Source organism: Trichosurus vulpecula, chromosome 6 (genome assembly GCF_011100635.1).
Source record: "Trichosurus vulpecula isolate mTriVul1 chromosome 6, mTriVul1.pri, whole genome shotgun sequence".
NCBI classification, from domain to species: domain Eukaryota; kingdom Metazoa; phylum Chordata; class Mammalia; order Diprotodontia; family Phalangeridae; genus Trichosurus; species Trichosurus vulpecula.
The window spans coordinates 160139163-160154407 of NC_050578.1; the positions used below are offsets into that span (position 1 = coordinate 160139163).

The following is a 15245-nucleotide window of genomic DNA, read 5'->3' on the forward strand; positions in this document are numbered from 1 at the left end:
ACTAGTACCTATACGGCATACCTAACAATTCCTTTAACACTCTGCTCACTATCCTCTAGAGTTTTTGTGCAATGGACAATTTTGGCAATCTGGAAAAACTTAGGGATTCCTTCTCAAAATAATGTGTTTAAAAGCACAAAAAATGCATTGAAAGGTAACCAGTTATAGTGAAATACAGTTACCAAAATATTTCTAAAAACAAGTTCATAGACTGAAGGTTAAGAATCCTTGCTCTAAAGAAATAGAAGAAGCAATGTTCAGTATACAGAGTAACGGCAATGTTGTAATGATGATCAGGTACTCTGATCAATACAATGATCCATGGCAGTTTCAGAGGACTCATGATGAAAAATGCTATCCACATCTAGAGAGAGAATTGATGAACTCAGTGTAGAATGAAGCATTTAAAAAAAAAAAACTTTCTTTATTTTACTTGCTTTCCCATGACATACAACATGGATAATGTGGAAATATGTTTTGCATGATTTCATATGTAAAATGTGTATCATATTTCTTGCTTTCTCAATGGGTGTGAGAAATAGTGGAGGGAAGCAGAGAATTTGGAATTGAAAATAAAATTTAAAAAAATTTAAATCCCTGCTCTAAAGTCACTCCAGTCTATTTATATTCTTCCTAAAACATGGCACTGAGAATTGAACACAAATATCCATATGCATTTTGACAAAGGTCTAGAACAAAGAAACTATCACTGCTGGCTTTCTCAAAATTGATTCAACTTTACAAATCATCCCAAGTGTCTGCCACACACTCCAAAGCACATCTAGATCAGTTATTTCATTGGTGTTGGGAATTATTTTTTTTGTTTGTTTGTTTTTTTGGAAGGGGGAAGGCAGGGCAATTGGGGTTAAGTGACTTGCCTGAGGTCACACAGCTAGTAAGTGCGTCAAGTATCTGAGGCTAGATTTGAACTCAGGTCCTCCTGACTCCAGGGCCAGTGCTCTACTCACTTCACCACCTAAGGCAACTCTATACCAATGCAGATTCAGTACCAAGTCCTCGGGAATTATCTGGGGGCAGTGAGAGATTAAGCAACTTTCTCAGGGTTGCACAGAAAATATGAGTCAAAGGTGACTTGAATTCAGGTCTTCCTGACTCTTAGTTTGAGGCCAAGGCAGGCTCCCAATTAACTACTATACCACACAGACTTTCATCCGGCAATTAGAAATGTAAAAACATCAAAGAAAAAAAAAAGATTGGAAGACATGTGCTTAGTAAAATGTGAAAGAGCTTACACCAGCTATCTGAGAATTCTAATTTTATGAGTATTTCCTACTACCTAACCCACAAAAAGGGGGCAGCTAGACAGTACAATGGATCTAGAATCAGGAACACCTGAATTCAAATTCAGACTCAGACACCAGTCATGTGACCCTGGGCAAGTCATCTAATCCTCAGATTCCTCTTCTGTAAAATGAGCTGGAAAAGGAAATGGCAAACCAGCAAACCAGCATCTATGCCAAGAAAACCCCAAATGAGGTCATGAAGAACTGAACACAACTGAAACAACTGAACAACAAACCCATAAAAAAAAATGCAAGTCAAAAAATTCAATTGTAATTCTGAAGGATTTCTTCTTTTTCCTCAATATCAATTTAATTGCTATATAATTTTGTTAAAAATAATTAGTTGATATGCCCAAAGGGCTACAGAAATGTTCATACCCTTTGACCCAGCAATACCACTTCTAGGGTTGTATCCCAAACAAATCACACAAGAGGGAAAGGGACCCATATGTACAAAAATATTTATAGCGGCTCTCTTTGTGGTAGCCAAGAATTGGAAATCAAAGGGATGCCCATCAATTGGGGAATGGCTGAACAAGCTGTGGTATATGAAGGTGACGGAATACTATTGTGCCATAAGAAATGGGGATGATACGGACTTCGTAACAGCCTGGAAAAACCTACACGACATAATGCTGAGTGAGCGGAGCAGAGCCCGGAGAACCTTGTACACAACCACAGATATATGGATTCCGTGAGGACCAACCCTGACATACTTCGCTCTTCTCAGCAACCTAAGGTGCAAGGACAACTCCAGGGGACTCACGATGGAGAATGCTATCTTTATCCAGAGAAAAGAACTATGAAGTTTGAATACAGATTGAGGCGTACTACATGCTCGCTTTTTTTGCTTCTCTTTTGTTTTTGGGGGTTTTTTTGTGTTTTTTTTTTTGGTTCTGTTTCTTCTTTCTCATGATTCATTCCATTGGTCATAATTCTTCTCCACAACTTGACTAGTGTATAAATTAATTCAATGCGAAGTTATACATGGTAGTTATATGAGATTCCAGGCTGTTTTGGGGAAGGAGGGGAGAGGGAGGGGAAAAAATCTGGAACTCAAAACTATGTAGAACCGTGTGTGGTAAACTAAAAATAAATAAAAATTAAAATTAAAATTAAAAAAAAAATAATTAGTTGAAACCATAGGTAACTTAAGGTCAAAGATCCTAGACCAGGAGTGGGGAACCTATGGCCTCGAGGCCACATATGGCCCTCTAGGTCTTCAAGTTTGGCCTTTTGACTGAATCCAAACTTCACAGAACAAATCCCCTTAATAAAAGGATTTGTTCTATAAAACTTGGACTGAGTCAAAAGGCGGCACCCCAAGGGCCTAGAGGGCCACATGAGGCCTCGAGGCCACAGGTTCCCCACTACCGTCCTAGACAATAGTTATCGGCTAGGTTACATCAGAATCCCTATATTTTTAATTATAGGACATAAGGTACCTCAAAGACCTTCAAGTCCAACCCCCTTATTTTATAGCTGAGGAATTTGAGGCTTAGGGTGGTTGAATGAATTACCCAAGGACACACAGGTAGTCACCACCAGGATGTTTTCCTTTTATGTTTACATGGAATCTGGAAAGATCATGATACAAATTTCAAATGTGCCCTTCTTCAGAAACATTTTGCTACTGATCTACTATCCACATTCTGTGGGTAGGAGCTTCTCACTCCTCCCCGCCCCCCAGTAATGATAAAGGGTTTGCAGTCATTTAGATTCTTGCTTGGTGTCACCTGTGAGAACAGCATCACATTTCTCAGGCAGTTTGTTAAGAGCTTTGGTTCAGTCTGTGGCTGTGGAAGTGTTTGTTTTCTAAGTGTAACTAACTGGTCTTCACAAGAATAATACCTAAAATCATCGTTTAATTTGTCAACCCTTCTTAAGATAAGCCATCCTAATGAATTTTTAGTAGGAATTTAAATCTATGCTTTCATTATCTACATGGAGGTCTGAAGTGTGAATATGGCCTCTGTCAAAATATACTCATTAGAACCTTCTATTTGCTAATCAAATATTTCCTCATTGTATGTTCACAGATTTTTAGAGCTACTCCGTTAGGGGCCTGAGAGAGAATTTATTCCAACTCCTTTTTCATGTAAGAAACTGAGGCCCAGAGAAACAGTTACAGAAGTAGCTAGCACAATAGAATTTGGGACCTGAGGGTCTCAAAGTTTAATTTAACGACTAAACCTATGAAGTCAGTTTTTTCAACAAGGGCATAGTACAATGGAACTATCACCTGTGTCTTTATCAAAATTATATCAATTTTACAAATCATTTTGAGTTCTACATCAAGATGCTCTGTAGCGAATGAAAGATTATGGGGTTCCTAATCTGTAGTATCCCTTTAAAATAGCCAGGTAGAGATTACTAAAATTCTAACACCTTTCCTTTTCATCACACTTTGTGAAGTTGTGCAGTTTGACAACTAGATAACTTTGGCTACCTACCTCCACAGCCTCAGTTAAGATCTGTAGTAACTTAAAAAACCAACAACAGCAAACATATACAAAGGCGCTTTAGTTCCCAGTAATATTAGCACTCAAGGGAACTTAAGAAGTTGACTAGTCACATCTTCTTATTTAACAAATGGGGAAACTGAGGTACTGGGTGATTAAGTCACTTGTCCAAAGTTACTGAGCTAGTGCAGGACGGCAGCCCCTGGACCAGCACCTGAATGTAAATGCAAGCTAGAGCTGATTGTTTAGTTTTTAAGAAGTTGTCCTAAACTCCAGATTGCCGGGATTAAATTCAGAACAAGATAAAAGCTTCTATGGAAAAGTACCTCCGTGCGTCATTTTTATATTCTCCCGGGGGTACTGCATGTAAAGTACGCTAAAACAAAGGAGAAACAGGAAGGTGGGGGGTGGGGGAAGCAGCCAAAGGGCTTCGCTCTTACCGGTCCCTGCCTCTGCCACATTACTGCATCGTGGTCCCGGTTCCCAAGGTGCCAGGAAACAGCCGGGCATGCACGCAGGTGGGATTATCCTCCCATGACAGCCATTTCCCTTCTTCAAGCAATCCTCCGGCTCCGTGCGCTGCGCGGCTGCGGGTCCCCAAACTCAGCTGCTTCAGCCTGCTCGCCCAGCTCTTCTGCCGGCCTCTAATCCCCACTCCCTCCTCCTCGCTAGAGCGAGCCGAGGCACCACAGGCAGCCAATCACCCGCGAGCTACGCTTCGGCTGACGTCCCTTCCAGCCGCTCTGCTCTGGCTCTTTCTTCTTGCCCCGGTTGTTTGACAAAAACTACACATCTGCCTAGCGCTAGCTTATCAGGAGTGTGGAAATGACTCATTAAAAAAAAATTATAGGTCCGCACAGATACTCAGGATTTGAATGTTTACTATCAAGAATTGCAAGGATTTTAAATCTGGAGAATCCTGAAATATAAACACTTAGCGAGCCATTCTGGGAGAGTAGAGGAGTCAGATTTAAAAGTTTAAATTTTGTTTGCTTTGCACCTCATCTCATGTGAGATATCGTTATAATCAAGTTGAGTCATGCCATGAAATCACATTGATCTGGACCTGGAAAGAAAATCAGAGCCCACTTAGTTCAGCCCCGTCATTTAACAGAAGAGGAAACTAAGCCAAAAGAAGGTTTGTGATTTACCCAGGAATCCAAAGTAGCAAGGGCAGCTAGATGGTAGTACTGGGCCCGGGGTCAGGAAGACTCATCTTCCTGAGTTCAGATCTGGCCTGAGACACTTACTAGCTGTGTGACCCTGGGCAAGTCACTTAACTCGGCCTCAGTTTTCTCATTTGTAAAATGAACTGGAGAAGGAAATGGTAAACCACTCCAGTATCTTTGCCAAAATGGTGTCACAAAGGGTGAGCAAGCATCAGAGGTGGGATCTGAACCCAGATCTTTCTGACTCCAGAGCTAGTGGTCTTTCCACTATATTTCACTGCTTTGACAGAGTCTTTATTTTCTGCTCTTTAAAAACAGTTTGTCTTACCTATGACTCTGCTTGTGTCTGGCAGGCTTCTAAAATATAATTATAACAACGATGCTTTAAGGCTTTTTATGTGTTTCAGTCCAAGACAAAGTTTATTGAGTCAGCAATATAAGTGGGCAGGATTCTTAAGGGTATTTGATGAGGGTAAGATTGATAGTTTCATACAGAAACACTGTGGGAAGATCAGGATGGGATCTAGGAATGATAAGTAGGCTGGAGTGGTCCAGAGATAACTGAGAAAAGGGTCTAGATGGGATTAAGGTGTGTCAAGTAAGCTAATTAAGTAATGGAGGTGGGCTGGGCTGGGCCAGATGCCTTGGGTGCAGGCACCAGTGATCCGGGCTACTGAAATGTATGGGAAAACTCGGGCACTGGGTTGCTGTCAAAGACATGGTGTTTTCAGATCCCACCCCATCATTATTATTCCTGTTTTACAAATGAGGAAATTGAAACTGAGTTAAGTGACCCAAGGTCACGCATCTAGCAAATCTCTTGTTGCTGTTTAGTTGTTTTTCACTGGAGTGTTTTGCCATTTCCTTCTCCAGCTCATTTTACAGATGAGGAACTGAGGCAAATAGGGTTAGGTGACTTGCCCAGGGTCACAGAGGCCAGATTTGAACCAAGACATTTTTGACTCCCACTCTAACGTTCTATCCACTAGTTCAGAAAGGTTAGAGTTGTGTTCCTAAGCAAGTTCCAGTCACCTGGAACCCTGGATTTGGAGTCTAATGACTTGTGCTCAAATCCTCTTTCTGTCCATTATTATCTGTGTATGTTTGGGCAAGTCAATGCACCTCTCTGGGGCTCAGTTATTGGATTTGTCAAATGAGAGGGTTGGACTAGATAGTTTCTGAAGTTTCTTCTAGCTCTCAATTTTTGATTCTGTGATCTTTTTTTTCTGTTCTAACAAGCTTCTTGCTCAGTTTCCTTTTTCAGAAAGCCTAATTTAGACTTGGGCAGCTAGGTGGTGAAGTGGATAGAGAGTCAGGCCTGGAGTCAGGGGACCTGAGTTTAAATGTGATCTCAGACACTTACTATGACTAGTAAGTTACTTAACTCTGCCTCAGTTTCCTCACCTGTAAAATGAGCTGGAGAAGGAAATGGCAAACCACTCCAGTATCTTTGCAAAGAAAACCTTAAATGGGGTCATGGAGAGTTGGACACGACTGAAAATGACTCAACAACAATTTAGATTTGCTAGGTATGGGAAAGAGCTGTTTGGAACAAACACCATGAGACCAAACCTTGATCACTTTTGCCAGCTGTGAAGCTGCCAACTCTGTAATTAATTCAAGCCTAAACATTTTGTCCCAGTTATATATAAGACAAAACAAAGTTCTAAGGGGGAAAAATAACAAATTATTTAGAGGTCAGTTGATTCATCCAAAATGTTAGGTCAAATGATGTTGAGCAACCATTATTCTGGTATTTCAGTCCATTATCAGTGAAGCAGAAGAGAGCTGATACAGTAAAATTGTGACTTCCTAGTGTGGCTTCTATTAATGTCTGTCAAGCAGATCAGACTCCATATTTCCATGGCACTTCTTAAGGTTTTCTCAGACTGGGTGAGAGAGGAAGAACAAGTTTTAGCATTTGAAGAGGTGCCTCTCCCTCTGTAAGAAACAAGTTCTGGGGTGCGGCCTGCCAAGATCCCCAATTAGGGAAACCTCTCTCTGCAGGCAAAACCTAACTTCCCTAGCCTAGTCATACCCCACACCCACTCACAAGCTTTAAGGGTGTGGAAGAAAGGAATAGGCATTACAGAGGAGAGCAGTCTGTCATTTGTCATGATCCCTCCAGTCTGAGAGGACAATACTCTCTGACGCCCAATTTCCTCAGAGGCCAATTTCAGAGGAATTCTGTGCCCACAGAATTGTCAGCATTGATGATTGACCGTGATTGGGTAGTAAGATTGGCCATGCCTTGACACGGATCTTTGACCTGTTTTGAATACAGGAAAATCCATATTCAAAGCTGTATTGACATTCTTTGTTTGTTTATACAACCAGTGTTAAACATCAATGGAAAAAAAGCATCAATTAACTATATGAATGAAAAGCAGCATGGTGTCCCAGAGAGAGTATTCCTTGGAGTCAGGAATGTCTGGGTTTAAATCCTGCCTCTGACACATACTAGCTGTGTGACTAGGCTCATCACTGTGCCCAAAGCAACACTAAAAGTATTATGTTGCAAAGCAGATGCCTTAGCTACATAGTACAGGCAGATAGGTGGCGCTACAGGTAGCTAGGTGGCACGGTAAATAGGGTGCCCTACAGTCAGGAAGACCTAAGTTCAAATCTGGCCTGGGCTAACTGTCTCAGTTTCCTCATCTGTAAAACAGAGATAACAGTATCTACCTCCCAGAGTCATTATGAGGAACAAATGAAGTAATGATTATAAAGTGCTTAACACAGTGCCTGGCACATAGTAGGTGCTGTATATATGTTAGCTGTTATTATTATGCATCACTTTTTGTTGTTCAGGTTTTTCAAGCGTGTCTGACTCTTCGTGACCTCGTTCGGGGTTTTCTCGGCAAAGATACTGGAGTGGTTTGTCATTTCCTTCTCCAGCTCATTTTGTAGATGAGGAAACTGAGGCAAACAGGGTTAAGTATCACAAAGCTACCAGATTTGAACTCAAGAAGTTGCATCTTCCTGACATCAGGCCCAGCACTCTATCCACTGGACCACCTAGTTGCCCTTATTTCTCACTAGATTTCCCTATACCTTTGGAAACACAGATCCCATCCCAAAAACTCCCCAAAGCTCCATGTCTGCCACTCACCAAAGCAGCTTTCCTGTCCATTTAAGTAGTGATGGGTTTGTTTTGTCCCCTACCTTTAAGCTCCACCATTTCTCCCCAGAGCTTTTTTCTGAGTTAAAAAAAAAAAACACATGAAGGATTTACGAAGTATGTCCTAGTGAGTTCTAAACTTAAAGTACATTGAGCTTTGTGTTACTCACAAACTCACAAACAAGCTTTATATCTCCCTACTTTATCATGAAAAGTCTCTTTCTCATAATACTCATGAAAAAAATCCATTCTTTCTTTCTTGAAAAATTATCTTAGCTGTCTTAGTTAAACACTTTTATAAGTATTGGTGCCTTCTCTCCATTTTCCTCTTTATGCATGTCAAAGCACCACTGAATTCAAATAGATTCAATTCAATTCAAACTTAACAAACATTTATCATTTGTCTACTATACAGCAGGAACTGTGTCAGGTGCTGGGGACAGAAAAACAAAAACCAAAATCTTTGCCTTCAAGAAGTTTATATTCTTCCTTTTTTTAGATTAATTTATTTATTTTAGTTTTCAACATTCATTTCCACAAGATTTTGAGTAACAAATTTTCTCCCCATCTCTCCCCTCACCTCCCAGTTGCATGTAAAAACAATTTGTAACATCTGTTTTTAAAACTTTGAGTTTTAAATTCCCTCCCTTCTTCCTTCCCCACCCACCCTCATTGAGAAGGCAAGCAATTCAATATAGGTTATACATATTTTGTTATGCAAAACGCTTTCATAATAGTCATGTTGTGGAAGACTAACTATATTCCCCTCCATCCTATCCCACCCCCCATTTATTCTGTTTTCTCCTTTGACTCTGTCCCTTTTCAAAAGTGTTTGCTTCTGACTACCCCCTCCCCAAATCTGTCCTCCCTTCTATCATACCCTCCCCTTATCCCGTTTTCCCCTACTTTCCTGTAGGGTAAGATACCCAATTGAGTGTGTATGTTATTCCTTCCTTAAGCCAAATGCTATGAGAGTAAGGTTCACTCATTCCCTTTCACCTCCCCCCTCTTCCCTTCCATTATAACAGCTTTTTCTTGCCACTTTTATGTGAGACAATTTACCCCATTCTCTCTCCCTTTCTCTTCCCAATATATTCCTCTCTCACCCTGTAATTTTATTTTTTAGATATCATTCCTTCATATTCAACTCACACTGTGCCCTCTGTCTATATATACGTATATTCCCTTCAACTACCCTAATACTGAGAAAGATCTCATGAGTTACAAATATCATCTTTCCATGTAGAAATGTAAACAGTTGAACTTTAATAAGTCCTTCACAATTTCTCTTTTCTATTTACCTTTTCATGCTTCTCTTGATTCTTGTATTTGAAAGTCAATTTTTCTATTCAGTTCTGGTCTTTTCATCAAGAATGCTTGAAAGTCCTCTATTTCATTGAATATCCATTTTTTCCCCTGAAGTATTATACTCAGTTTTGCTGGGTAGGTGATTCTTGGTTTTAATCTAGCTCCTTTGACCTCCAGAATATCATATTCTAAGCCCTTTGATCCCTTATTGTAGAAGCTGCTAGATCTTGTGTTATTGTGATTATGTTTCCACAATACTCAAATTGTCTCTTTCTGGTTGCTTGGATTATTTTCTCCTTGACTTGGGAACTCTGGAATTTGGCTACAATATTCCTAGGAGTTTTCCTTTTGGGATCTTTTTCAAGAGGTGTTCAGTGGATTCTTTCAATTTCCATTTTACCCTCTGGTTCTAGAACATCAGGGCAGTTTTCCTTGATAATTTCTTGAAAGATTCTGTCTAGGCTCTTTTATTGATCATAGCCCAATACTTTTAAAATTATCTCCCCTGCATCTATTTTCCAGGTCAGTGTTTTTTCAAATGAGATATTTCACACAGTCTTCTATTTTTTCATTCTTTTGGTTCTGTTTTATAATTTTTTGATTTCTCATAAAGTCATTAGCTTCCATTTGCTCCATTCTAATTTTTAAGAAATTATTTTCTTCAGTGAGCTTTTGGACCTCCTTTTCCATTTGGCCAATTCTGCTTCTTAAGGCATTCTTTTTTTCATTTGATTTTTGAACCTCTTTTACTATTTGGGTTAGTCTATTTTTAGGGTGTTATTTTCTTCAGTATTTTGTGGCTTCCTTTAGTCCTGTTGACTTGTTTTCATGGTTTTCTTGCATCCTTCTCATTTCTCTTCCCAATTTTTCCTCTACTTCTCTTACTTGGTTTTCAGAATCCTTTTTGAGCTCTTCCATGGCCTATGACCAATTCATGTTTTTCTTGGAGGCTTTTGATGTAGAATCTTTTACTCTATTGTCTTCTTCTGGTTGTATATTTTGATCTTCTTTGTCACCAAAGTAAGATTCTATAGTCTGAGTTTTTTTTTTTCATGCTGTCCGCTCATTTTTCCAGTCAATTATTTGACTTTTGAGCTCTTTGTCAAGGAATGACTCTGCTCCAGAGTGGAGAGTGCTCTGTCTCAAGCTTCAGGGGTTTTGCACAGCTCTTTTCCGAGCTACTTCTGGACAACTGTAAATTTTCAGTTCTTCTAAGGACAGGTGTTTCCTCCTCTCCTGGCCTGTGCTCTGGTCTCAGTGACCTCAAGCACTCTTTGCTGCCTTGGAATTGTGAGAAGGATTCCCTCTCCACAGCCACAAGCTCTGCCACGCCAGCATTCCTCCTCATTCCAAAACTGACACCCAGGATGGTGACCCAGATCCAAGCAGGGCAAAGCAAGAGAATCCTGCCTTAGCACAAGCAAAGAGATCCCTGCACTCCTGCTCTGATCAGCCACTTGATCCCCCCCCACTGTCTGTGGGTCTGGAGCTCTGGAAGCAGCTGCTGCTGCTGCTGCCACTGCTGCTGCCACTACCACAGCTGGCTCTGCAGTCCCTGTGCTGGGGCTGGGGACCTCGCCCTTTTCTCACCCAGGTCCAACAGAGTTTTCCCACTCACCAGCTAAGTTGCTTTTGGTGTTTGTGGGTGGAGAAGTCTGGAAACTGCCACAGTTGCCAGTGATTCAGTGCCCTGAGGCCTGTTCCACCTGGTCTGCTCTGGCCTGTTCCTCTCCTAGCACCGTGGGACAGAAATTCCTGTCTACTTTCCCGGCTGTCTTGTCATTTTATGAGTTCTGTAGCTCTAGAATTTGGTTAGAGTCATTTTTTACATTCACATGGAGGCCTTTGGGGGAGAGCTCAAGCAAGTCCCTGCTTTTATGCCACCATCTTGGTTCCACCCCCTCCCCAAGTTTATCTTCTTCTGCTGGGATATCATTATTTTATAGATGAGGAAACTGACACCCAGGGAGGTTATGTCACATGGGTGGTGTGGATTTGAATGCAGCTCCTCTGATTTCAAATACACTGTTTGAAATTTCCATTGTGCCTCATTACCTATCATTAGGTTGTTACTTGCCTTTCCTTTTGCAAGTTTACATGACAGAAAAGGGGGGAGGGATCTACTGATTTTATTATTGTGGGCAGGTTTGTTTCTTTGGTGGTTGATCTCTCCATCTAAAAAAGCAACTGATGTTGTAAGGGCAAGCAAAGTTAGACTTTTTACTGTTTTTTTCTTTTGGAGTACTTCTTAGCACTAAGGTACTGAAGTGTCTTTGATTGAATCTTGCCTTTGTTTGTAGGAAGGACCACACCCTTTTGCTAATTAGGTCACAAGAGGTATAAAGTCCTCAGGCCCTGAAAAAAGTAAATATACCTAGAGGATACCCATTGAACTCAAAATCAAGAATTGAGAATGGAGAATCAAGAACTCTTGGAACTGTGGGAGAAGAGGTTTTGCTTTGGGGCTCACTCATGGGAAGAGGGTATGATGTAGCTAGATGAGACTTTGGGTAGCCGTTAAGGAGCACCGCTTCCCCCCACCTTTTGAAAACACAGATGTGGTGCTTCTCTCTCTCTGGTAACTATATATGTATTACTATGGACAGACAGCAGCTCTGTCTGCTGCTTTGTGTTATTTGCTCTGTTTATATAATTTCTGCTTGTTATTTCTCTTTGTGTTTTCTCTGAAGTTCAGGGTGCTGAACTAAGTGAATGATATATGTATGTTTAATTAAAGTGAGATTGTAGACCCTCAAAGTTGCTTTTCTTAGAAAAGCACATCAAAGAACTTGTGCTAGTAGCCCTCCTGTGTGCTGGTGTTGTTGGTCTTACACAGCCACAGCAGTGGCAAGAAGCATTGTTGTTACAGATGTACTTCTCACTAGGTAAATAGATGATCAAAAAGTGTTTGTTGAATTGAATTCATTAGAAAATAGAGGCCTGGGGTAGCTAGGTGGCACAGTGGGTATAGAACCAGCCCTGGAGTCAGGAGGACCTGAGTTCAAATCTGGCCTCAGACACTTGACATACTTACTGGCTGTGTGACTTTGGGCAAGTCACTTAACCCCAACTACCCTGCCTTCCCCCCTCAAAAAAAAAGAAAGAACATAGAGGCCCTCCATGCTGAGTTCCTGCCTTCCCCTACTTTATGTCTCAAAACCCCAATAAAAAAGAGTGAAAACATCAGTACAGTAGGAAGAATGCTAGAGTTGGAGTCACCGGACCTATGTTTGCATCTTGTTAACCTTGACCTTATTAACTGTGTGACCTCATACAAGCCACTTTTGAAATGCCTCTGGGCTTCATGTTCCTTATGAAGAAAATGAGTTCCAGGGCAGGATTCTGGGAAGATGGCTGCGTAGGTCAGAAAATTCCAAGCTCTCAAGATTTTCCCCCACAAAAGAGTTAAAATATCACCTTAGGGCAAACAAAGTGTGGGTAGAGACAAAGAAAAATAGGGACACAACCAGGATCTTCCTGGGACAGTTTGAGAATATCTGAAGAAAAATCCCAGGACCAGGTTTGGTCCCTACAAGGAGTAAACACCTCCAGGCTAGGTTCCTTTCTAACAATAAGCAGGCAAGCGGCTTAAACAACTAGCAGCAAGTCCTGGGGTTAGTTGGTTGGAGAGGCTGCCTCTGCCCTAGCCACTGGAACTTTTCACCCTGGGATATTGAGGGGAGTTGTGTGTTTTGAGCCCAGGAAGATCGAGGGAACCTCTGCTGATGAGGAACACCAGACCCAGCTGTGCTGAGAAGAGGGGTGGGGGCAAGAAGAAACCAGTACATGCCTGGTGAGTGCAAAAGCAGTGGGGCGGAAAGCCCCTGGCTGTGGGCACTTCCCGGAGGGTTGGTTCCAGGCTAGGGGGGAGAACTGAAGATCTGGAGCAAGAGGCATCATTTCCCATACCCCAGGGCTAGAGGTGATTACAGAAATCAAGTTATTACCACACACAAAAAAATGCACAGGCAAAGAAGAAAGAATCCAACCATAGAAACCTATTAAGGGAATAGAGATGACCTGGGTTCATCTTCAGAGGAGGATACTGAAGTAAAGAAACCCCCACAGAGCAATGTCAAATGGTCACTTGCCAAAAAAGAATTTATAGAAGATCTTTAAAAAGACTTTAAAATCAAATGACAGAGATGGAGGAAAAACTAAAAAAAAAAATTAATAATAATCCAAGAAAAAGAAGAAGGTTATGAAAGGAAAGTCAACCAATTAGAAAAGGAGATCCAGAATCTCAAGGAGGAAAATGACACCTTGAAAATTAGAATTGGGCAAAGAAAGTGAAGCCAGTGAAATTATAAGAGATAAAGAAATAATTAAACAAAACATGAATAATGAAAATATAGAAGAGAAAGTGAAACATCTTATAAGAAAAAAACAGATTTGGAGAATAGATCAAGAAGAGAAAATACAAAAATAATCAGAGTAACTGAAAGTTATGATCGAAGAAAGAATCTTGATACAATAATACAAGAAATAATTAAAGAAAATGGTCCTGAAGCATTAGAACAAGGCGGGGAAGTAGAAATAGAAAAAAAAAATCCATCGAACACCACTTAAAAGAGATCCTATCAGGAAAACTCATAGGAATATCATAGACAAATTCTGAAATCCCCAGCTCAAGGATAAAATATTAAAAGCATCAAGATTAAAACAATTTAAATATGAGGGTGCCAAAATTAGAATTACACAAGACCTAGCAGCAGAGACATTAAAGAACCACAGGTCTTTTTTTTTTCTTTCTGACTTTGTATTTAAGTTTCACTATTTAAGTTTATGATATGTTTTTGTTTCTTTTTTCTATTCTGTATTTGTGTTCTGGTAAAATAAAAACAAATTAAAAAAAAAAAAAGAAAATGAGTTCTGTGGACAAGCTTACCCCTAAAGTTCCTTACAGTTCCCTTCTCCCTCCATATAGAAAAAATCCCAAATTCCTTCAACTGATCCTATCATCCCTTCAAATTCTTGTCTTGTTTCTACTCTTTCCTTTCATGACCAGATTCCTTTTTTAAAAAGTACTATTTATACTTCTGCCTCTTCTTCACCACCAACTCATTTCTCAACCTCTTACAATCTGGTATTTAAATCCATTCTCCATCTGGCTCCACCCTACCTCTCCAAGCTCATTCCACATTACTCTTCCAATGGCATCCTATGTTTCAGCCAAACTGTTATACTTAATTGACCTGTATGACATTTCATCTCTTGCTTTTTATGCCTGGATGTTCTGGAGGAGAATAGGATTAGACTACAGGGGTGGGGAACCTTCAGTCTCAAGGCTACATGTAGCCTCCTAGCTCCTTGGGTGCAGTCTTTTTGACTGAGTCCAAGTTTTACAGAACAAATCCTTTTATTGAGGGGATTTGTTCTGTGAAGTTTGGATTCAGTCAAAGAGTCGAACTTAAAGACCTAGGGGACCACATGTGGCCTTGAGGCTGCAGGTTTCTCACCCCTGGATTAGATGATTAAAGATTTAGATCATAGAACTAGAAAGGATCTTATAGGTCATCAAATCTAAGCCTCTGATTTTACAAATGTCTAAAAGAGAACTTATCTTTTCCTTTAAACCCACCCTTCCTCCTAACTTCTCGATTTCTTTCAAGAGCATTACCATTCTTTCCTTTACACAGGTTCCAAGACTGTAAGTCATCCTCAACTTGACTGCCAGCCATTCCTCATATCCAATCAATTGCCAAATCTTGTGGATTCTACTTCATCTTCCTTTGGATCCATCCTCTTCTCTCTAGTCATACCACAACATCCCTAATCTAGACCTTCATCATAACTTGCCAGGATTACTAAAATAGCCTTCTAAAGGTGATGGAAAATTGCTGAAGCTTCTTGAGAAAAGAAGTATCTTGGTCAGACTCAC

The 15245-nt window shown here is 40.5% G+C and overlaps 1 protein-coding gene across 1 annotated transcript in view; it reads right to left on the reverse strand.

Moving 5' to 3' along the window:
• The window catches only part of ATP10D (ATPase phospholipid transporting 10D (putative)), a 119078-nt gene extending 114688 nt beyond the window's left edge, over positions 1–4390 (reverse strand). The window contains exon 1 of the mRNA XM_036763512.1: positions 4207–4390. The gene's annotated coding sequence lies outside the window, so the exon portion shown is untranslated. The remainder of the gene's footprint in view (positions 1–4206) is intronic.
• Between the last annotated feature and the right edge of the window lie 10855 nt (positions 4391–15245).